The following is a 10,075-nucleotide window of genomic DNA, read 5'->3' on the forward strand; positions in this document are numbered from 1 at the left end:
TACCCAAGGAGTTGCTGTAGCTGTGTCCAATAAGCTGACCCCAATGATAATTGAGGTAACACCGGTCAACGAGCGTATTATGAGATTAAGGATTCGTCACTCCTTAGGTGTCATTTCCTTGGTCTCTGTTTATGCTCCGACTGAGGCGAGTGATCTCACCGTGAAGGATGCATTCTACGCCACACTCGAGTCTGTGGTTGATCAGTGCCCCAGACGAGATACACTTCTAGTCTTGGGGGATTTCAATGCATCGACTGGAACTGATAGGGATGGTTATGAGGTGTGTGTTGGTCCCCATGGGTCAGGAACTATGAACCAGAATGGCAATAAGTTCCGTGACTTTGCAAGAAGTCATGGACTTAGGGTGGCTGGTTCATGGTTTCAGCGCCCACAAGCTTATCGCTGGACTTGGTATTCCAACGCTGGCGGTGTGGCAAAGGAGATTGACCATGTCCTCATTGACGGTCGTTGGAGGATGATCCAGAACTTCAGGGTCTACCGGAGTGCTCAGTTCCTCAATACTGACCACAGGCTTGTTGTAGCAACTCTAAAGCTGCACCTTAAATCCTGGAGAATGGTACCATCCCAGCCTAGGCTGGATGTTGCCAAGCTCAGGGATGAGAGAGTAGCTGAGGAGTTTGCGAACAGGCTGAGTGGACACTTGGGGGGTCTGGGTGCTTTGGGGGGTCCTGAAGAGTTGTGAAGCGCCTTCAAGACCACCGTCCTTGATGTTGCCGGTGGATGCCTTGGAGCTCACTGCAGGGCAAAGAAGAATTTTGTCTCTCAAGGGACACTGGATACCATTGACCAGAGTCGCAGGGCCAGGCTGAATGGCAGAGCTGAGCTGTTCAGGCAGCTGAGGCGTAAAACTGTACGTGCACTGAGGGTGGACAAGGAGGCCTATGTGCGAGGAATCTGTGAGGGGGTAGAGCATCACCTGTGGACAGGTGATTCTCGTCCCGCTTACAGGGGAATTCGCGCATTACGTTCATCCAAGCCCATCCCTCGGAGCACTACAGTTCGAGCAGAGAGTGGTAGGCTCTTGACAGAGGAGTCTGAAGTGAAGGCCCGCTGGGCCGGTTACTTCGAGCGGTTGTACCAGGTTGATCCCCCAACTGTCGAGTTGGATGTGAAGGGTGTTACAATCCCTGTTGCTGACCCTCGAATCAACTGTAGTCCACCTTCCCTTGTGAAAACACGGGCTGCAGTGAACCAGTTGAAACGGGGCAAAGCTCCAGGGATCTGTGGCATCCATGCCGAACTTCTCAAGGCTGGTGGAAATACTGCACTCGTGTCGTTGCATGCAGTTTTGTGCTCTGCCTGGAACACAGGCATCATCCCAACTGACTGGAAGAGGGGCCTTGTTGTCCCTCTCTGGAAAGGGAAGGGTGATCGCCAAGACTGCAACAACTACCGAGGGGTGACGCTGCTCTCAGTGCCGGGCAAGGTCTTTGCTCGGATAATTCTTGATAGGGTTCGCCACCATCTGCTTGAGCACCAGCGTCCAGAGCAGTCAGGCTTTACACCAAAGAGGTCAACGATTGACCGTATCCTTGCACTTCGTGTCCTCACCGAACGCAGACGAGACTTTCGGCAGGGGCTGCTTGCAGACTATGTTGATCTCTGTAAAGCGTTCCATTCAGTGAATCGGGATGTCCTCTGGAGGATTCTTGGTCTTCGTGGGGTACCACCAAAACTGATCGATCTGATGTCTGAACTCTACTCTGGTACTCGGACCTTGATTTCACAGATGATGTAGTCATCTTTGCGGAGACTTTAGACATCCTCTTGGGGGCCCTCGAGGTGCTGAATGAGGAGTCGGAGCCGTTGGGATTACGGGTTTCTTGGGTCAAAACTAAGATCCAGGCTTTCGGTGACATCTTGGATGCTGCTGTCCTGTCTGTGTCTGTTTGTGGTGAGAATGTTGAGGTCGTGGAGAGATTCACTTACCTTGGCAGTGATATTCATGTCTCTGCTGGCTGCGAGTCAGAGGTCAATAGACGTCTGGGTCGGGCCTGGGGAGTCATGGATTCACTGGATCATGGGGTGTGGCGTTGCCGGTACCTGTGCAGGAGGACGAAGGTCCGAGTCTTCAGGTGCTTGGTACTTCCAGTCTTGCTCTATGGATGCAAGACTTGGACTCTGACCAAGGATCTGAGATGGAGACTTAATTCCTTTGGTACCAGGTCTCATCGGAGAATCCTTGGCTATCGCTGGTCGGATTTTGTGTCCAACGAGCGGTTGCTGAGAGAGACTCGGATGAGATTTGTTACCTGCATAGTCCGTGAGTGTCAGTTGCGGCTGTATGGACATGTGGCTCGTTTTCCTGACTCTGATCCGGCTCACCAGATTCTCTCAGCGAGGGAGTTTCATGAGTGGAGGAGGCCAGTGGGCCGACCACGTGCCTCATGGTTGCAACAGGTTGACCATCATCTCAAGGAGATGGGGATGGGCCTGGCATCTGCCTGGGGGATGGCCAGACGGAGGCCCCTGGAGTACCGGCGGAAAGTGGACGCAGCGACGCGCTGTTCTGGCACATGCTCCCATACCCGACCTGACCTGACCTGACCATCCCGGGCCATGGATCCTACATTACTACACATATACATTTCTACCCCCGGCACCCGCTCGCCTTGAAACGCCATCTTATTTCACGTAAGAGATTAATTTAAAAAGCTTGTAATTTGGAGGGAACGGGGGAGGGGGGGGCGGAGGGGGTGTCGCTTCGCACACCCCTGGTCCGTTCCCGTGAATTTAGCTGGAGACGGGAGAGTTTGTTTCCCGCTCGCTGACACTAGTGTTGCGAATTCGCGCCCGCCGGCATGCGATCGGCCGCGTAACTCGAATCGCGACACATCGCCCACCGGACGGACAATTCAGTCGTGACACTCCGGGAACGACCGCCCGGAGCCAGTCACGGGTGGGGGTTTAACCTCACCACGATCGTGCCAATTGCCCACCAGCACAGGATAGGGTTTCTCGCCAAATTCGACCCACCTAAGTACCTGCGCGAGTGGTCGACCGGGCGATCGTACCGCACCACAGGCCGACTCCGGACATGAATCGCTTAAGCGGTGCGTTCCATATTACAGGGATAACCGAGCAGAGTTATCGTCAGCCTTGGCGGTTCCGATTAATTACCAGGCGTTTTAAACCCACTATCAATCCCTTACGTGATGCAAGATGGAGATTCAATAAAAGGAAAAGACGAAGTGAAACGGGAAAACAGTTAACACAATGCACTTTATTTACACACACAGACAAGCACGTATATACAGCCATACAGCCATACAGCCATACAGTCATGCAACAAAAGCAAATGCAAAAGAAAGAGTTACACCGAATAAAAGGGGCAATGTACAGGCACAGACACTAAAGCAGTTCTACTTATTGGACACGGCGCCACAGCATGCATTCAACCCGAAAGAAAGAAAGCCACCCTCATAGGCAAGGAGGCATATAGGTCCGTAGACCAAATGTACGTGGATCCTGGAGGATCGGCCAGGTCCACGAGACCGGGGAGGTCTTACCCGTGTCCTCGTGACGCGATGGCGGGCAAACCGCAATGTTCGCGCAGCTGCGCCCTGACTCCTTGGCTCTGGCGTGGTCGGCGAGTCCTCTCCAGCGTGCTCTGCGCGAGCGGTCTTGTTGGCACCATGTTTAGGGTGGGGGAGGAACGGGGGCCCCCCCGGCACTATCTCAGCGTGAATGGGGGGGGGGAAATCGCTGATGCTCAGGGAGAGAGTATGGCTGGCTGGCTTGGATCCAGTGACGAGACGAGCGACCCCCACACCGTGACCTCGTTGCCGTCCACCGTTTCCCCTGCAACTCCTCCGCAACTCCTCCGCAACTTCTCTCCAACTCTTCTCGAACTCCTCCCAGCTCAACTCCACACTTAACTTCCCTCAAACTCCTCCCAGCTCAACTCCGCACTCAACTTCTTCTGCAACTCCTCGCACTCAACTTCCCCCCGAGTTCCACTCAGCTTCACCAGTTCCACTCTCCACACGAGTCACCTTGCGCTCGCATCTTTATAGGTCTCAGGAGGAGCCCATATGTAAATATTCAGATCCAAATGCGATTGGAGGGGGGGGGCATGCCACCCTCTGTTCAGCCATTGGTCGGGCAGAAAGGGGGCGTGAAGCATTCCTGATCCGAATTCTGCTCGTGGAGAGTCCACGTTCATCGTGCTTGGAGACGGGGCCATACGAACCGACGCTTGCCCATTGGATGGAGAAAAGGGGCGTGAAGCCTTCTGGATCCGAATTCTCCCTCAGAAAGGCCGCCATTCGCGCTCGCGGCTCGATGCGTTTGGCACAGATCGCCGAACGGGCCCTCGATAGCCCGACGTTCAGTGTTCACAGGTGGTGCTCTTGGTAGTTGGGGTGGTCGTGGTTGTTGTGATGGTGGCACGGTTGGCGTTGTGGTTAAGGTGGTTGTTGTAATGGTGGTTGAGACGTGGTTGGTTCAAAATAACGACAAAAAAGAAAAAAACGGCTATCTCAAAGCGTCGCAGCCCAGATGAATCACACAAAAACCCTCGATACAACCGGTTTGGGATAACTACACATGGACTTATCGATATACCTCACCTGAGGACTCTTTGTGGTGTAATGCGATTTTCCACAACCGGAACACAATATATATATATATATATATATATATATATATATATATATATATATATATATATATATATATATATACATATACATATACATCATAATATTTTGAAGCATGTTTGGCAAAATATATGGAGGTATATATGAAAAGATAATACATATATATATATATATATATATGTATGTATATATGTATGTGTATATATATATATATATATATATATATATATATATATATGTATGTATATATGTATGTGTATATATATATATATATATATATATATATATATATATATATATATATATGTATGTATATATATATGTATGTATATATGTGTATATATATATATATATATATATATATATATATGTATGTGTATATGTGTATATATATATATATATATATATATATATATATATATATATATATATATATATATATATATATATATATATATATATATATATATATATATATATATATATGGATAGATACTACCGGTCAAAAGTTTTAGAACACCCCTATTTTTCAGTTTTTACTGAAATTTAAGCAGTTCAAGCCCAGTGAATAACCTGAAATGGTACAAAGCAAAGTGGTAAACTGCTCGAGATTACAAAAAATAGTTTAGGTCACCAAAAACTGAAAAATAATGTAAATTTCAGTGTTGTGAAAAAGGCCCTTTTCAGGGAACAAGTAATGGGTTAGCAACTCCAGCTGTTCTGCAGCAATGGAAGGAAATTAAGCCTTGAAAGTTGATGCAAACAATTCCTCGAGGTGTCCCAACTTTTGTTGATTAGTTGCAAACCCTCTGTCTGTATAAAAGCAGTGTTGGAATAGACTGTGTTGCAACACCCTCTGAAGCATTATTTGGACAATATTACACTGCTGGAAGTAGTATATTGCAAACATAATGGTGAGAAAAATGACAATTAATTAAGGAAGACAGACAGACAGACCATTATAACCCTTAAAAGTCTTTCCTTTGGAGAAATTGCAAAGCAAGCCAAGGTGTCAGTGTGTACAGCTTCCTGTACCATCAAAAGGCATTTGGAAACTGGATGAAACTCTGACAGGAAGAGGTCTGGCAGACCCAAAGCCACAACACAATCAGAAGACAAGTTTCTGAGAGTCAACAGCTTGCATGATAGGCGGCTCACAGTACAGCAGCTTCAAGCACAGTGTAACACTGGTTGAAGTAAGGAAGTCTCAGTTCCAACTGTGAAGAGAAGACTTCGAGCTGCAGGTTTGACAGGTCGAGTGGCAGTAACAAAGCCATTGCTCAGATGGCAAAATAAGAAAGAGGCTTGCCTGGGCCATGAAGCACCACCAGTGGACTACTGAAAACAGGAAGAAGGTCCTATGGACCGATGAATCAAGATTTGAAAACTTCGGTTCATCACACAGGGTTTTTGTACGCCATCGAGTCGGCGAAAGGATGGTTTCTCAGTGTGTGACACCAACTCTCAAACATGGATGGGGAAGCATGATAATCTGGGGCTCTTTTGCTGGATCCAGATTCGGCGACTTGCACAGAGTGACTGACACCCTGAACCAAAAGGGCGACCACAGCATTTTGCAGCGCCATGCAATACCCTCTGGTCGACACCTAGTTAGTCAGGGGTTCATGCTACAGCAAGATAACGACCCAAAACATACCTCCAGGCTATGTCAGAACTACCTTTGAAGAAAAGAACAAGACGGTGGGCTTCAAATCATGGAATGGCCAGCACAGTCTCCAGACTTAAACCCATCAAGCTGGTTTGGGATGAAATGGACAGAAGGGTGAAAGCAAAGCAACCTACAAGTACAACATATTTGTGGGAACTTCTGCAACAGTGTTGGGAAGAACTTTCCAACAAATATTTGATTTCCATTGCAGAAAGAATGCCACGAGTATGTTCTTTTGTTATAGCTGCAAAAGGTGACTACTATCATGAGTCAAAAATTTAGATTAAATTTGTTCAACAAAACAATTCCATGATTTCTTTTTTATTTGCAATTGTTTATTTGTTCTATGCTTTAATTTCAGTGTACATTGAAACATTAAACTGCTTAAATCTCAGTAACAACTCGAAAAATGGGGGTGTTCTAAATTTTTTGACCAGTTGTGTTCATGTATATATATATATATATATATATATATATATATATATATATATATATATATATATATATATATGTATATATATTCTTCTTTCGGCTGCTCCCTTTAGTGGTCGCCACAGCGGATCATCCGTTATAATCCGCATAATGATTTGGCATAGGTTTTTACCCTGGATGCCCTTCCTGACGCAACCCTGGTCGCCTCTTACGACACACAGGGATATGGTATATATGTATGTATGTGTATATATATATATATATATATATATATATATATATATATATATATATATATATATATATATATATATATATCTTCTTCTTTCGGCTGCTCCCGTTCGGGGTCGCCACAGCGGATCATGCGTATGATCCGCATAGTGATTTGGCACATGTTTTACGCCGGATGCCCTTCCTGACGCAACCATGGTCGCCTCTTACGACACAGGGATATGGTACACCTATTTTAACCGGGGTATACACCGGCCCAGTACACTGGTACTCATTTCGCCGACCTCGGAAGGATGACAGGCTGAGTCAACCCCCTGGTGTATTAATTCAGTGGCTCAACGGGGCTTGAACTCAGGACCTTTTCGATCCCAAGCTGCTGCCCTAACCACTGCGCCAACACCAGGATATATATATATATATATATATATGTGTATATATATATATATATATATATATATATATATATATATATATATATATATATATATATATATATATATATATATATATATATATATATATATATATATGAATGTATGTTTATATATATATATATATATGTATATATTCACATATATATATATATATATATATTCACATACATACATATACATATATATATATATATATATATATATTCACATACATACATATATATATATACATATATATATACATATATATTCACATATATATTCACATACATATATATATATATATATATATATATATATATATATATATATATATATTGTGACGTCCACGGGACTTGAACAGTCCCGCCAACGTAGAATGAGCCGAAACGATGGAGGCGGTTTATTTATTTATAACCCAAACATGGCGGTTCTAATCGCTCTACCGCAAACGGGACAAGGAAGGTGGCACGAGTCACTTTTCACTGAGTTGATGATGTTTATTTGTTTTTTCTAATTATTACCAGAAATAACAAGACTCGGCAAGAAGAGGGATCCGGGGCGATTCGACGGGATGGTGTGGGATCGGGCGTGGGGAAAAACACAGACAATTCCAATGAATATACAGTTCTCAATCCCTTTAAGGCGCCAAGCACACACACACATACACATACACATACACATACACATACACATACACATACACACACACACACACACAAAACGTAGCTATTTCTGGTGGTCAGGCTGGACCGTGGTGTGGACGCAACTGTCCCTGGATCGGCGTCGGACGAGCTGGCCTTGCTCTCCTCAGGGGGGCAGGAGAAACCGTGGTGCTGTCGACCTCCTGTTCTTGGCCCAAGTCTGCTCACAGCCGCCAGGGAACCAGTTCTGGCACCAAGTTGCGAGCAGGACGGGGAGGCAGGTCTGCCCGCCGTTCGACCCCGTACTCCGAGTCAGCAGAACCCCAGAGCCAACCAAGGTGAGGCACGAGGCTCAGCAAGGCTCCAAGACACGATCAAGAACACGATCGTGTCAGCACAACAACAAGGACGCTCCTCGCGCAACAGCCTCCCCACCAAAAAAACCACGATCTTTTGGTTGTAATCTTCTTCCTCTTCCTTTTCTATCCCGAACAGAACCTTTTTATCCTTCTGTCCTCGTCACTTCCAATCGAGCCGTTTATTGGCCCACCGCCATCGCCTTCTGCCAATCGTGATCACGGGGCGGAGCCATCCGCTGCACTGTCCTGTGACGTCACGGCCAGTCTCCAGAGAATACCAAAAAGGGGTTTACGCAGACACACTTACCCTATCCCGTGTCCCTATCTAATTACGTGACAATTATCATCTCCCCCCTTGAAGAAATAAACATTTACTAGACAACTTATCACCACTGAATTGCTACTTATTACATTGAGATCCTGGTAAACTCGAACAGCATGGCATACCTAATTAAACATCCTAATTACCCTTTGAATGCATACCCCCCCCTCAAACGTAACAATATATATATATATATATATATATACATATATATATATATATTAACATACATACATATATATATATATATATGTATGTATATATATTCACATACATATATATATATATATATATATATATATATATATATATATATATATATATATATATATATATAATCACATTTATACATATATATATATATATATATATATATATATATATATATATATATTCACATATATACATTTATATATATTCATATATATATATATATATATATATATATATATATATATATATATATATCCACAATATACATACATTCGCAGGTATGCTTATACATTGTGTCAGCATACACACCGTGCTTCCACCATTGTCTCAGATCGCTCACCTGCATTTGATTTTTCATTTATATATGTTTTCATTTCCGGATGCTTTCTGATGGTTCTGTGATTTTTCTTGGTGTATCTGTCAGCTTTCATGTCCGTCAGCACACAAAATTACCCTGCTTCCTTGTTGTCACGGGTCGCTCACCTGCATTTTTTTCATTTTTTATGTTTCATTTTTTTTCCGCCATTTATATATGTTTTCTGATGATTCCCTGATTTTTCCAGGTGTATCAGCTTCGTTGTCCACCTGCATACAAAATTTCAGCTTTCGACGTGACCTGGAACGTACTGATATTTAATATCAGTCAGTGAGTGAGTCAGTGGCTAGAAAGACCCTTATTTAATATATGCATATATATATATATATATATATATATATATATATATATATATATATATATATATATATATATATATATATATATATATATATATATATATATATATATATATATATATATATATTGTTGTGGGCGGGGGGTCGGTGGCGAGAACGATCACAAGGTGGGCAAAGCTACGTCGTCTCCCACCAATCTTCCCGGAATTGTAGGCCGTCGCTCGGATAACTCCGCGAGCCGGCGGGTCGATTAACCGACCGTGGCCGCCAATATCTCAACCGCGTTGCATAGGGTCTATTTGTATAACCAATTTACCTAATTAACGATGCGATTTCGACGACCGGGGAAACCACGCCCTCGGCACGTCTTGGTCGAACCGGGTCACTCCCGACTGCGGTGGAGTTCCAACTACCGACTACCAACTCCGGTTCGGGTGCAGCCGAGCGGAAACTGCCAAAGCCGTGCTGGCTGGAATGAACGGATTATCGGGGATA

The sequence above is a fragment of the Eptatretus burgeri genome, chromosome 8, assembly GCF_056783735.1.
Source record: "Eptatretus burgeri isolate ZD-2024b chromosome 8, Ebu_testis_v1, whole genome shotgun sequence".
Classification (NCBI taxonomy): domain Eukaryota; kingdom Metazoa; phylum Chordata; class Myxini; order Myxiniformes; family Myxinidae; genus Eptatretus; species Eptatretus burgeri.